Below are 11,724 nucleotides of genomic sequence, written 5' to 3' on the forward strand. Positions count from 1 at the left end.
AGGGGTATTTCACCTACTCTCCGTCGATGATCATGTCCTCTTCCTGTAAACCCATGTTAGTCGACCTGCGTGCCACAGTGGTAACAGCACTCTGGGAAAGACACGAGCTGGCTACTATAATATTGTACTACCATAGGTGAAGCACAATTCAGAGCTCTTCGTGACACAATGCTGTCAAGGTACCTAAAGGAAAAAGAACACAAGCAGTAAGCAGCCTACTTGTAATAAATTCTTCAGGACTCTACTTTTTTAGAGTTTGAAGACACAGGTCTGTAATCAGATACGGCACTCTTAGGCCATACCAATTTAATTTGTTGGTTCTCGGATTTTTTCAGAAAAAAGTTGGAGCGACAGGGCGAAAAAAAAAAACTGCAACAAGTCTGGATTCAGGTCCAGAGTTTCAGGTTGGTAATTCCAGACCTGAAACCATGGTATATGTGTGGCAGAATACTTATCCAGTTACAATTACATGAAAATTTGCATGTAAGCATACATTTTATATTTAATTTCAACAATACAAATGCAAAATAATGTGCAATCAGTATTACAGAAGTACACACAGTAATAAAGCTTAACAGTTGTAATAAATCATCATAGTAAATCATTAAAAACTCTTGCACACAAAGTTTCCTTTGGTGATGACTAATGCCACGTGTCAGCTCCGCCTACGTTTACTGAAAAACTCAGTCATGTGCTCTCTGTATTTCATCGGAAGGAACTTCGTGGCCTAATCAGTGATGATAATGGCCATTTGATTGTCTCGTTGTTGCAGTGCTGATTGTTTTCTAAGCTCCTGATTGTCCACAAGCAACGCGTGTGCCTTCCAGTTGTGAATGACTGTTGATGAATGTCGAAGGTGAAACTCAGGCGATTCTTGCTCGTCTGTTCAAGGGCTGGAATGGGTTTATCAAGTTAACGCTGCTGTCACCCATTTCAACATTAATTTTATGTAGGCATCTCCGCATAATTTTTTCTCACCAGATTTTCTAAATACTCTCCTTAGTTTTTTTTTTTGCTGCCAGGTAGCAACATTCTCATGACATGGTACATGTGCATCTGGGGACTTGTAGGTAGACAGATTTATGGGGTGTTATCTAAATCAACAAAACCTACTAACTTATTGGTATTTGACTCCCAAACCAAACCCTCTTTGATTTTGACTTCATCAAAGACAACATACCTATAGTTCCATGTGAACTGATTTTCTTAACATCAAATGATTCCCTCACCCTCTGTATAGGAGAAATATTCCATCCACTTCATAAAACAGAAAAGTTTTTGTAGTCCCTAATTGTGTGTGTGTGTGTGTGGGGGGGGGGGGTGATGCTTCAGTCTGGTTTATTGAATGCCTCAATGGCAAACAACAGGCCTCCAATATGGTTGCATTTGCCAAGGCCTCCAAGCAATGTCCTGCAGTAAAATTACAGTGTCATGCTTACAGTATCCTACAACAGTGACAAAGTATGCTAGTAGGAGCACTTCAGTCGATGATCTCATGAGATGGTGCCCAAGCCTGCAGTAATAAAAGGTAGAAAATTTGATGAAGGATCTATTCTTCTTTGAATAAGAGTTTCTTTAGATAGGTACTAGGTTGAATATGGCTCTATTTGCTTGCCATCAGACTTACCATCATCATTAGATATAGATAGAACGGATAATTTACCCAGGGTGCATGGGTTTTGGTAGAAGTCGTCCATCCGTTTTGCAGTGATTTTGGGGTGCATGTACATCCCTGGGGATGTGAAGAGGTAATGCGTTGGTTGATTAGCTTGGCTGTTATGTGAAAGTTGTAAAACTTGAATGAGGGGAAAGGCATCTAAGGCAGGAGTGTGGTGGCGGAATAGAGGTGTTGTGATGTCAGGTGTAAGGCCGAGGCAGAAAGGTTGGAAGAGAGACATTGCAGAGCTAGAGAACTCGTCTTCTTCCTCCACCTCTCCATCTTTATTGTCCACAAACTGGTCTTCTTTCTCCATCATCATTGCCCATGCCGTCTTCATCCTCAGGCGTTCAGGTGTAGATCTCGGCGCCGCGTCCTTATGGCAGCTGCCTGTCTGTGAAATCCAGGTCCTTTCTGTTCCTCTCCTTGTGGAGAAAGGGAACCTGTTGTCCATCCGATTAGTATCTTAGTTCTTACACCGCTCTTTTATACCTGTGTCATGTTTGATATAAATAGACACAGTTGTCAGTCTGAAAAAATTTTTGTGTCATAAGAGTTGTATTCAGTTTCAAAATTGCCTTTCTACAATTGTGGTAAATAAAGCGAATAAAAAATACAGTGCAAATCAAAAGGTAGTTTTCTAAGTTTTTATTAGTGTTCAAAGGCGTTGCCCTGTCCCTGTGTCGTGTCTAGCTGCTGGCATGGCCCTGTCCCTGTGTAAATAAACGAAAAAAGTACATGTAAGTCTAAATTCTAGTCAGGAGAAACAAACACATTGATTGAAGTGTCAACATCATTTATCATTTGAAAATTTGTTATTTTCTACATTTGTCTGCAAAATGTATTATGTTTACCTGGTACACATACACGCGCACTGCCTTCCCTGTCGGATACGCTGAAGTGATCTCCATCCTGAGCAGGGTTGTCGGCTGCAACCGAATGCCTCGCATGATGGCGCTAGAAAAAGAAAAGATACCCAGTCCACTGATCGAATTTGAGGTCGCACATGTTACTACATGACGCCGCCATCTTCTCTGGGTCTGTATTCTTGTCCCCCAGTTGCGACCACAAGGCACCCCGTTTTTTTGTCAACTAGGTTTACATTTTCTGCATGGAGACCTGTAACATCAGGAAAAACATTATTCCACATTTTAAATAGGATTGGGATTATCAATGTTTTATTGGCTCACCCAGCAATCTTAGAGAAGAGCGACTAAGATAGCCATGGAAGTATTACCATTACAAATGGTAACATCCAAGCCAGTGACTACTAGTACTCGTGCTAATACCATTATCCCATTATAGATTTACGCCATTTATAGCCTCTACGTGAAAAGTTGATACTCTCCTAAACAATTTCTCCCTGCAGTCTTGACTTAGACTGCAATGCACTGCTGCAGGTAGCATGATCCATTGCTGTGGGCATTCCACATTGTGTAACCTGCTTGTGTAACACGCCTGACCACCAAGAGATAAGACTGGTTCCACCATAACACATCTAGCAAGTGTTTAACTGATTATACCACATGTATATAGAAATTAGTCATGGTCAAAAGGTTGGGAAACTGACAAACATTGCTTTATGTCTCATCTTCTTTTTTACGGTTACATTTACACATTTCCTATACACACAACTGATTGGGACAGCTTTTAGTGTCTCAGTAGGGGTAGCTTCATCACGTTGTTGTTCAGATCATTTACCAAAGCATTTTTCACCTCAATGTCACTTCACGTGTACTGACAAGCTGAGCCCCTACCTTTGAAAAAAACTTGTAAGAACAGCCAAGGTCTCACCATATGTACAACAGAACAACACAATTTCTCCGAAGTAAGTAAGTCTTTCATTTTGAGTCTGGCGGCATTCCAGATGTTTACGCGCACTGATACAAGGGAAGTGCTTCTATCCTGTCAGTGCAGGGCGGCCATTTCTGTATCTCTTTCATCCAGGCCTTGTCCTCTCTACAGTCTCTTCTGAATGACTTGAGTAGAAGAGCATTCCACATCCATTCGTGAGCTGAGGGTTGGACATTTAGTACGACAGAAAATGTCTTTGTATTTTAGGTATTTTAGCTTACCTTTGCATAGAAAAGCCTGAGCAAACATCTTGTAGTATAGCTGATTAGGTAGTTATTGGAAACATTATAGCTTGAAAGTAAAAAAAAAAAAAAAACTACTACTGGCGTGGAAAAGTTTTCTTGTGTAGATAATGACGGCCGCGTGTGGGCAAATTTTCTGGCGCTGGAAATGTGGGAACGAATATGAGATTTGGGCCGAAATCACAAAGTGTGTGTCCCATACATGGCCGGATCTTCGAGATATACTCATTGGACGATGCCTGAATGGAACAACTATATTAATATGGGAATAAATAGAGAGTTGGTTTTATTTTGAATAACTTACTATAGTCACAATGCAGGAGAAACATCCCGGGTAGAAGTGACGGATGTCCTTGCCTTTAGCAGACTTTGAGCACCATTTTATCACTGCCTTGCTTTCCATCTGCCACGAACTTTCCCCGACTCCTCACAATCCAGGCAAGAATGACAGGGATTTGTCCTACTAATTGGTACTGTAGGGAATCACAGCGCCTTCAGTCTTGAGTTTGGTCTGACATTTTTGTCACCGTCTGTCGGCAACCTCGCAGTCCATTCTGTTTCAGAGTTTAATGCGACAATTATATATTTACACTTTTTGGTGAGTTTACCAGAACATTTCTTTGCAGCTATTTTTCGGTTTTTAATTAGGGTATAACAAAATAAAGAAAAGTAAAGAAGCTAGACAAGAGGGCCATGAGTTTTTTCGCTGTTTTGTTTCTTTATAACATGCAATGAAAACAAACAACTTACCATAGATACACTTTGCAATCACAACCATGAGCTCCCCAGAAATAGGGAATCAACCGTAGGTCCATGGAACTGTTCACGTTGTAGCCCTTAAGGTACGCGCTATTTAAATTTAAAAAAAAAATTGAGTTTTAGAAATCTCGCCTATATACGAGAACACCAAGTCTGTTAAATGAGGTTTAAACGAAAAAACAATTATGCCATTGAACATGCACAAAATATGCTGCGGAATTATTTGTCTTTTCGGTGTCGTATTTTTTGCCTCAGAAGGCTACAATATAGTCAATTTAATAATCACAAATTACCCTTCTGTAATCCCAAAAGCCCAGAAAGCTAGTGATACGTAGACCAGATCTAGAAAACACCACTACAAGCGAGTAGAACCAAACCAAACTGACTCCTTTGGTTCCATCTCCCAGTTGCTACCAGTGGTAAGATAGCCCTATATCATAAAGTTCATTTTACAGGAGAAGCCAGACTGAGTGTGCTTGACAAATTTCCTGTGGTGATTCTCAGTGAAGCGGCTGCAAAACTGCCAGGGAACCAGGTGCCTTTGTCTGGGAGACTGACTGTTGTATGCACTGTAGAGGTCTCCATGGCAACTTCCTTAACTGGGGTACCTTCCGGCTCATCCTACTTTTAGCCAGCTAACTGCTTTGCTGGCTAAGATCAGCTTACATTTACTGATGCCATGGCTGGTTCTCACAGCTAGCTACTAAAACTCTTCCTTGACGACCAGATTTTGATGTTAGTTTCTATGTTACTTACAATTACTGAATTATACGTGTAGTTCCTGCATATGTCATAGACGTAGATCAACGGACAGATGAATACTTCCTTACTACAAAATGATGACAACTTATACCACTATGTGCTCATCACACCCCTGACCTGTTTTTGCGGATCCTTTGTCTTCCTTGGGATGTCAGGGCTGCTGCACTGCATTAGAGTTCTTTGCGAATTTTCCAATTTCGTTTGATGATAGGTGGAAGTCATCCAAAAGTGATCCAATGTCCTTCAGTTGTGGGCCTGGCTTCAGATTTTCTCTCAAGCTTAAGAAACATGAAACAACAGTCAAGCTCCTTGATAGCAAATGGTAAAATTGTATGTCAATGTACGAAATAAAACTAACCTTTCAATCATTGATGAGGTCGAGTCCGATGTTCTTCCCCACACCCCTTCTGGCGTTCCCCAACCCGGTTCCACATCAAGTCATGCCTCAGCCTTGCAGACAGGAAGCCTCCGATGTCTTCAATGTTAAATTATTATTTCATATCATTCTGCAGGTGTCTTTTAGGGATTGCAAAAAAAATGGTGTGTACAATTACTCTGGAATAAATTGTACAGTCACGTCAGTGTGACAGTAAAAGACAGGGACACGCCTGTAAGCATCTGGTGGTCGATGATGAAGTACTTGTAGTGTTTCGTCCTACCGAAGTTCACAATATGCATAGTTCCATTTCAAGTGAAAAGACTGGATACCTCTGCTCCAGAGGTTACGCGGTGTTTATCTAAAGGTAAAGCACGGCCTGGCCTGACTTTCTTAACATCAAATGATTCCCTCACCCTCTGTATAGGAGAAATATTCCATCCACTTCATAAAACAGAAAAGTTTTTGTAGTCCCTAATTGTGTGTGTGTGTGGGGGGGGGGGGGGGGTGATGCTTCAGTCTGGTTTATTGAATGCCTCAATGGCAAACAACAGGCCTCCAATATGGTTGCATTTGCCAAGGCCTCCAAGCAATGTCCTGCAGTAAAATTACAATATCATGCTTACAGTATCCTACAACAGTGACAAAGTATGCTAGTAGGAGCACTTCAGTCGATGATCTCATGAGATGGTGCCCAAGCCTGCAGTAATAAAAGATATAAAATTAGATGAAGGTTCTATTCTTCTTTGAATAGGAGTTTCTTTAGATAGGTTGAATATGGCATCTTTTGCTTGCCATCAGACTTATCATCATCATACGATAGAACAGATAATTTACCTAGGGTGCATGGGTTTTGGTAGAAGTCTTCCATCTGTTTTGCAGTGATTTTGGGTGCATGTACATCCCTGGGATGTGAAGAGGTAATGCGTTGTTCGGTTGGTGACGACGACGGACTTGTCTTCCTCGTCGCTCTCTTCATCCGACATGTAGATCTGTCCTGAAGGAGGAACTCGTACTCTTCGTCATTGAGCACCTCAAGGGAGACTCGCAACCTGGACTTGAACAGCTGAGTAGCATAAAAAAGAGAAATGTTAAGCAAGAAGGACTAGTCATGCAGAGTAAAAATCTAGATTTTGTTTAAAAATATTGCAAAGGAGTGAAATATTGCAAAGCAGTTTTCCATCTCTTTCCCCCGTGTCTTTTATGATAATTCGTCTCACTTTTTCTTCTTTATCTATAATCGTGAGATCCTGTTCTGTGAAGTCGATTCTTGGGAACACAACGTCAATGGAACTGGTTACTGTCTTGGAAAACTTTGAAGAAATCTACCTACGTATGTCAAGAGGCCACTGAGCGCGCGGTAGACCCGGTTGCGCATTTCCATGTTTGTGGCCACGTAGCGGTACTGCCTGAACGAGGCCACGACCCTGGAACTCAACCGCTGATAGCTGTGATGAGAAAAACAAGACAATAAATCTCCATAAAACTCCATAAACTACCATCTGTAACAAAGTACAAGTTCAACATTATTAAAAGAAATCGAATAATCAACAGCTGACACCGTCAGTTCATTCTTTATGGACACCAGACACGTCCTGGCGTTTGTTGAATTACATGAAGGCCTCTAAAGCCAGCAATCAAAGTCATAGAATATGGAAGAAATTTACTCTATTCTGAGTTTGTTGATGAGAAGAACACTGAAAGAAGAACAGTTCAATACATCTAAGATTCTAGATACAATCACGTTACTACAGTCATGAGTCTCCACTGTGATTCCAAGTCGTGATATCTCGCCAATCATTGCTTCAGATCTGCAAAATCTGGTAGGTTGCGCGTTCCAACCTCACGAAGCATGTTCATCAAATTTCCTACCTGGATTTTCCCTCTGACCCCTCGCCTTTCTAGCGTTCCTTCGAAGAGCGCATCAATTCAGTTTGCCGTAGTCAAGACACACACCTCTACTGTCCATTACTGCATTTTACCACGTGCAAGTTTGTAGCGATAATACATGGTTTCAAAACGACTGCAATATCTTCCTCGGCAGGTCATTTATATTAACAGGGAAAATAACTGCCACAGCGATATATGTACTTGATATAACTACTACTACTGTTGAAGCTCTGATACGTTATGTATGTTGTCCGATTTCGACTGTATTTGGGTACAAGGGGCACGAGGAGGTTTGCACAGAGGGATCGCTTGCCTCCCAAAACTGAACAAACACTGGGAAATTGGGATGTTTGGGCTCCCAAGCCACTGCATTGTATCCATCTATGGTCTTTTGCAGCTTTGAGTTTGCTGTCTTCAGTTGTTTTGCCAATCGCTTGACCATCCGGATACTTCCTCTTGAGTGAAGTTAAAAAGGGCCGCTCATATGAAAGACCACGCATTCTGGATAAAAGGACAGACCTAAGAACCCTGTCAACCTCTTTCATTATCGCAACAAATTCGTGGCTGGAGCGTGTTCAACGTACAACTATCTTGTGCCTTATCAAGTTCAGTCAGTTGCACGCAAAGTTTCCTTTGGTGATGGCTGATGCCACGTGCCAGCTCCGCCCACATCTACCGAAAAACCCAGTCATGTGTTCTGTGTTTCATCGTAAACCTTTGGCAATGTCCTCTAAAATATCCTTGTTTGTATGCAGCTTTCCCTGAGTCTCCCCCCTCCCCCAGATGGCGAGCAGGAGCTTTGTTTGCCCGGCCGTCCATTTGTTGCACTGCGACGACGCCTTTCTATTTCTCTTTCCGGACATTTTCGATAAAAATACAGCGATAAAAACTTGCAATGATACTCGGCGAACTGGCGTGGCTTGGTTTTCGTTTAACTCGCTAGCTTTTTTCTCATAAGAACAGGGTCTGATCGCAAACTGAAAGTGCTGGCGGACATATATTTCTGGTGCATGTCTGAAGTTCACTATGTTTTGCAAGGTATTGCCGTCGTCATTATACAGAGCCAAGTTACGCTCTGGAATGTCTGGACCGGGGCAGCGGCTTTCAGTAGTATCGCACAGGTCATGGAAGAGTTGTGGGGACGTGTAGTAGTTATCACAATACAGGGTGTGCCCCTTCTGTGGGTACGGCTCTACTAAAAGTTTGTTACGATGTCATGCGTCCTGCCCTTAGCTGAAGGCTCCGTCCCCTTTCCTCCATACAGCTGAAACTGACAGCAATAGCCATTGTTCGAATCACAGACTTGGTAAGCCTTCAGCCCGTACTTATCAGGCATATCCAGGTTATATGTACGAAAATTGGAGTTGCCGTGGTAGTGGACCATTCCGTCATCGATGCGTATCAGCTGTCCCGGGTTCCATGTTGTCTGGAACCTTTCCGTCAACGTTTCATATATTGTTCCCAGCTCATGCATCTGGTTGTAGTCGGGATGATCACAAGAATGGTCACAATACACAGTCTACTGAGCTATTAGATTTTATTATGTTTATGTAAATTGCCTGCGGTAGATCATGTCCACCACCTTGCATTCTGTCGCAATCTCCCTACCCGGCATAGTCCCCTTCTCAACACACCATTCTTCTTTGGCGCGCTTGACTTGATCTTTGAAGGACTGTATCCGCTGGAGGTTATACATCCGTAAGTGGCAGTCACGGTTTTGTGTCAATTTCATGACCGTCACGTTTCCCATCATTGTACAGTCCATGAAATATGCTGTACTGTCCCCTACACATAGTTTCCGGACTGGTTTGCTGTATTGGACATTGTCCGGTGACAACTCGATCTCAACTTCCACTGGACATTCCATCCTCAGGCGCATTAAGTTCGACCCCGACGTCGTTCCGTTTGTTCCAACGTACGATTTTGGATGAATTACTGCCAAGGGCACATCATCAGAAGACTTAAGACAACGTTCTCCGACTGCATTAACTTACTCTTCCCTTATCAACCGAAGAGCTGATGGCGTTATATATACTGACGGTTCCGGAAAGTCGTGAAGTGGGAGCTTCCTAGTATTATCTTCTGTCAGTTGCAGTACAGCCTGGCCCTGGTGAATTCCTCTGCACAAAATATCAAAAACAACCATGCAATTTAAACAAACCAAATCTGTTTTCCCACTGAATAGAAGCAAGCAAGCAAAAGAAAGCAAAGATCATGACTAACTATTCAATAAGTAGAATGCAGTAATATCAAATTTCACAAATAAAATAGAAATAATAATGAAACATCAAAGCCGTTGTTAACAAGTAGGACTGGTGTAATTAGCAACTTAGTGTGTGTGTGTGTGTAAAGTCAATGTCACTGACCTGATGTCCCAGGACGTAGATAAGCTTTATCGTCCATGCTAATAATGAGACCATGACTCAATTGCTTGTTTCTCATGTTTGCACCCATGTTCCGTCGCTGCTGTGGTGAAAGAGAAAATCTTCGGGTAACAAATTGTTTTTATCAGTGATTTTGAGGGGTGGGCAAAAAAAGGAAAAACATTCAATGTCGTCTTGAAGGATAAGCAAATATTACAGTATCACGTTCTTACAAAATGACGCTTCATGAATGCCACTCGTTGATAACCTCACGGCATATCGATATCTCTTTTCTGGCATTCTGCAAATCCTTTACGAGGCCCTTGCACACATGCCACAAGTCATAGAAATGTGCAGTGTCTTTCTGCTATTCTCTGATCGATTGAGCAATACCCTTGTCCCTGTCCGTGATAAATGTACAGATTTTTTTAAACCCTGTTGACGAGGGAAATGAAAATAGCGTTTTGCCCGATCTAGTTCCATGGCATTGCTGCTACCAGACTGATTGGGCTGGAGCAACTCGAAGTGGACAAGCTTGGAAATAGTGTTACAGAACACGTTATAAGCCCCGTACTTAGCATGGAATCATAGCGGCCATGTCCTGTGCCTCTACCCAAAGCTCATTTGCCAAATCTGTTTTGCTGACCTTGCTTACTGCAAACGTTCGTTCGTCCGTAGCGTCGACGATGACCAATGACACAGATTGTAAGAACAGATGATTAAGGGTCTTCCAAATAATCATTGCTGGGACAAGACCCAGATCAAGGACCCGCGAGTATTTCTCATGGGTGACCATTGAGAATAAAAGTGCAACAACACGGCCATGGATGCTCCTGTGCTCTTCCCGCGTGAAAGGAGAGGCATCAAATGAGACTGCAGCTTTTTGACAGATGCCAGTACATTGAAATTCAGGTCCGCCGCGCCTGACTCCATCCATTTAACACGGCACAAGGATCCCAGTACACCCTTCAGTTTGGCACTTTCTCTGTTCATTTACCTGTGTAGTTACAGCAAAGATAAGTAAGATATGTTAATTTAGCATTCATGTACTGTACATTTCAAATGGAAATTCAGCAGGAGGCTGATCCTGCCATCTGGATCCATTTCTGCTGGTACGTTCTGGTGGAAGTACTTGAGCACTTCTGCCATTAAAGCTTGTTAAACTCAATGGCCTCTTGAGCCTCCATGTTGAAAAGAGCAGTGGAAAATTCCTTGTTGTTTCCTTTCCAGTTTCTCGCCGTCCGTTGCCCCTGGTTCGGAACTAGCAAGAATCGCCGCTGGCTTCTTAATTCCTTCTGCAAGCAGATTATCCCCCTGAGATTTATAGCAGGTTAAACTCCAAGCGCCTGCTCATATTACTCGTTGAACAAGTGCCCCCTGGCCCCCAGCGTCCTCGGCCCGCCGCGTCCGCGGCCCCCGCCTTGAACTGGTACACCGGCACCATCGCTTTGCACTTCTTGTATATTTTATGACTAGAGTTCTGATATATGAGGAGAGGATATCCCACATGACTTTCAGCTTGACCTTTTTTTCAGCCTCCCCCCCCCCCCCTCATGTGTGTACTGTGCCTCATGTGTGTGCTGTACATAAAAATAGTACATAGTACAAAACGTGTTCTGTACTGACTGCACCTCATGTTGGTGCAGAGGATGGTTTGCAGTTATGATCAATGATGAATCAGCATCTTGCAAATTCCGTGCCTCTGGGCAGTGTTTAAAATGCCCCCATTCCGTAGAAGTCAACTGCTAACACTTAATTGTTAATTTGTGTACTTGTCATTTCCTGAAGATTCTAAAGAGCTTACAAAGCTCTCTATCTGAA

Source organism: Branchiostoma floridae, unplaced genomic scaffold (genome assembly GCF_000003815.2).
Source record: "Branchiostoma floridae strain S238N-H82 unplaced genomic scaffold, Bfl_VNyyK Sc7u5tJ_1457, whole genome shotgun sequence".
NCBI classification, from domain to species: Eukaryota; Metazoa; Chordata; class Leptocardii; order Amphioxiformes; family Branchiostomatidae; genus Branchiostoma; species Branchiostoma floridae.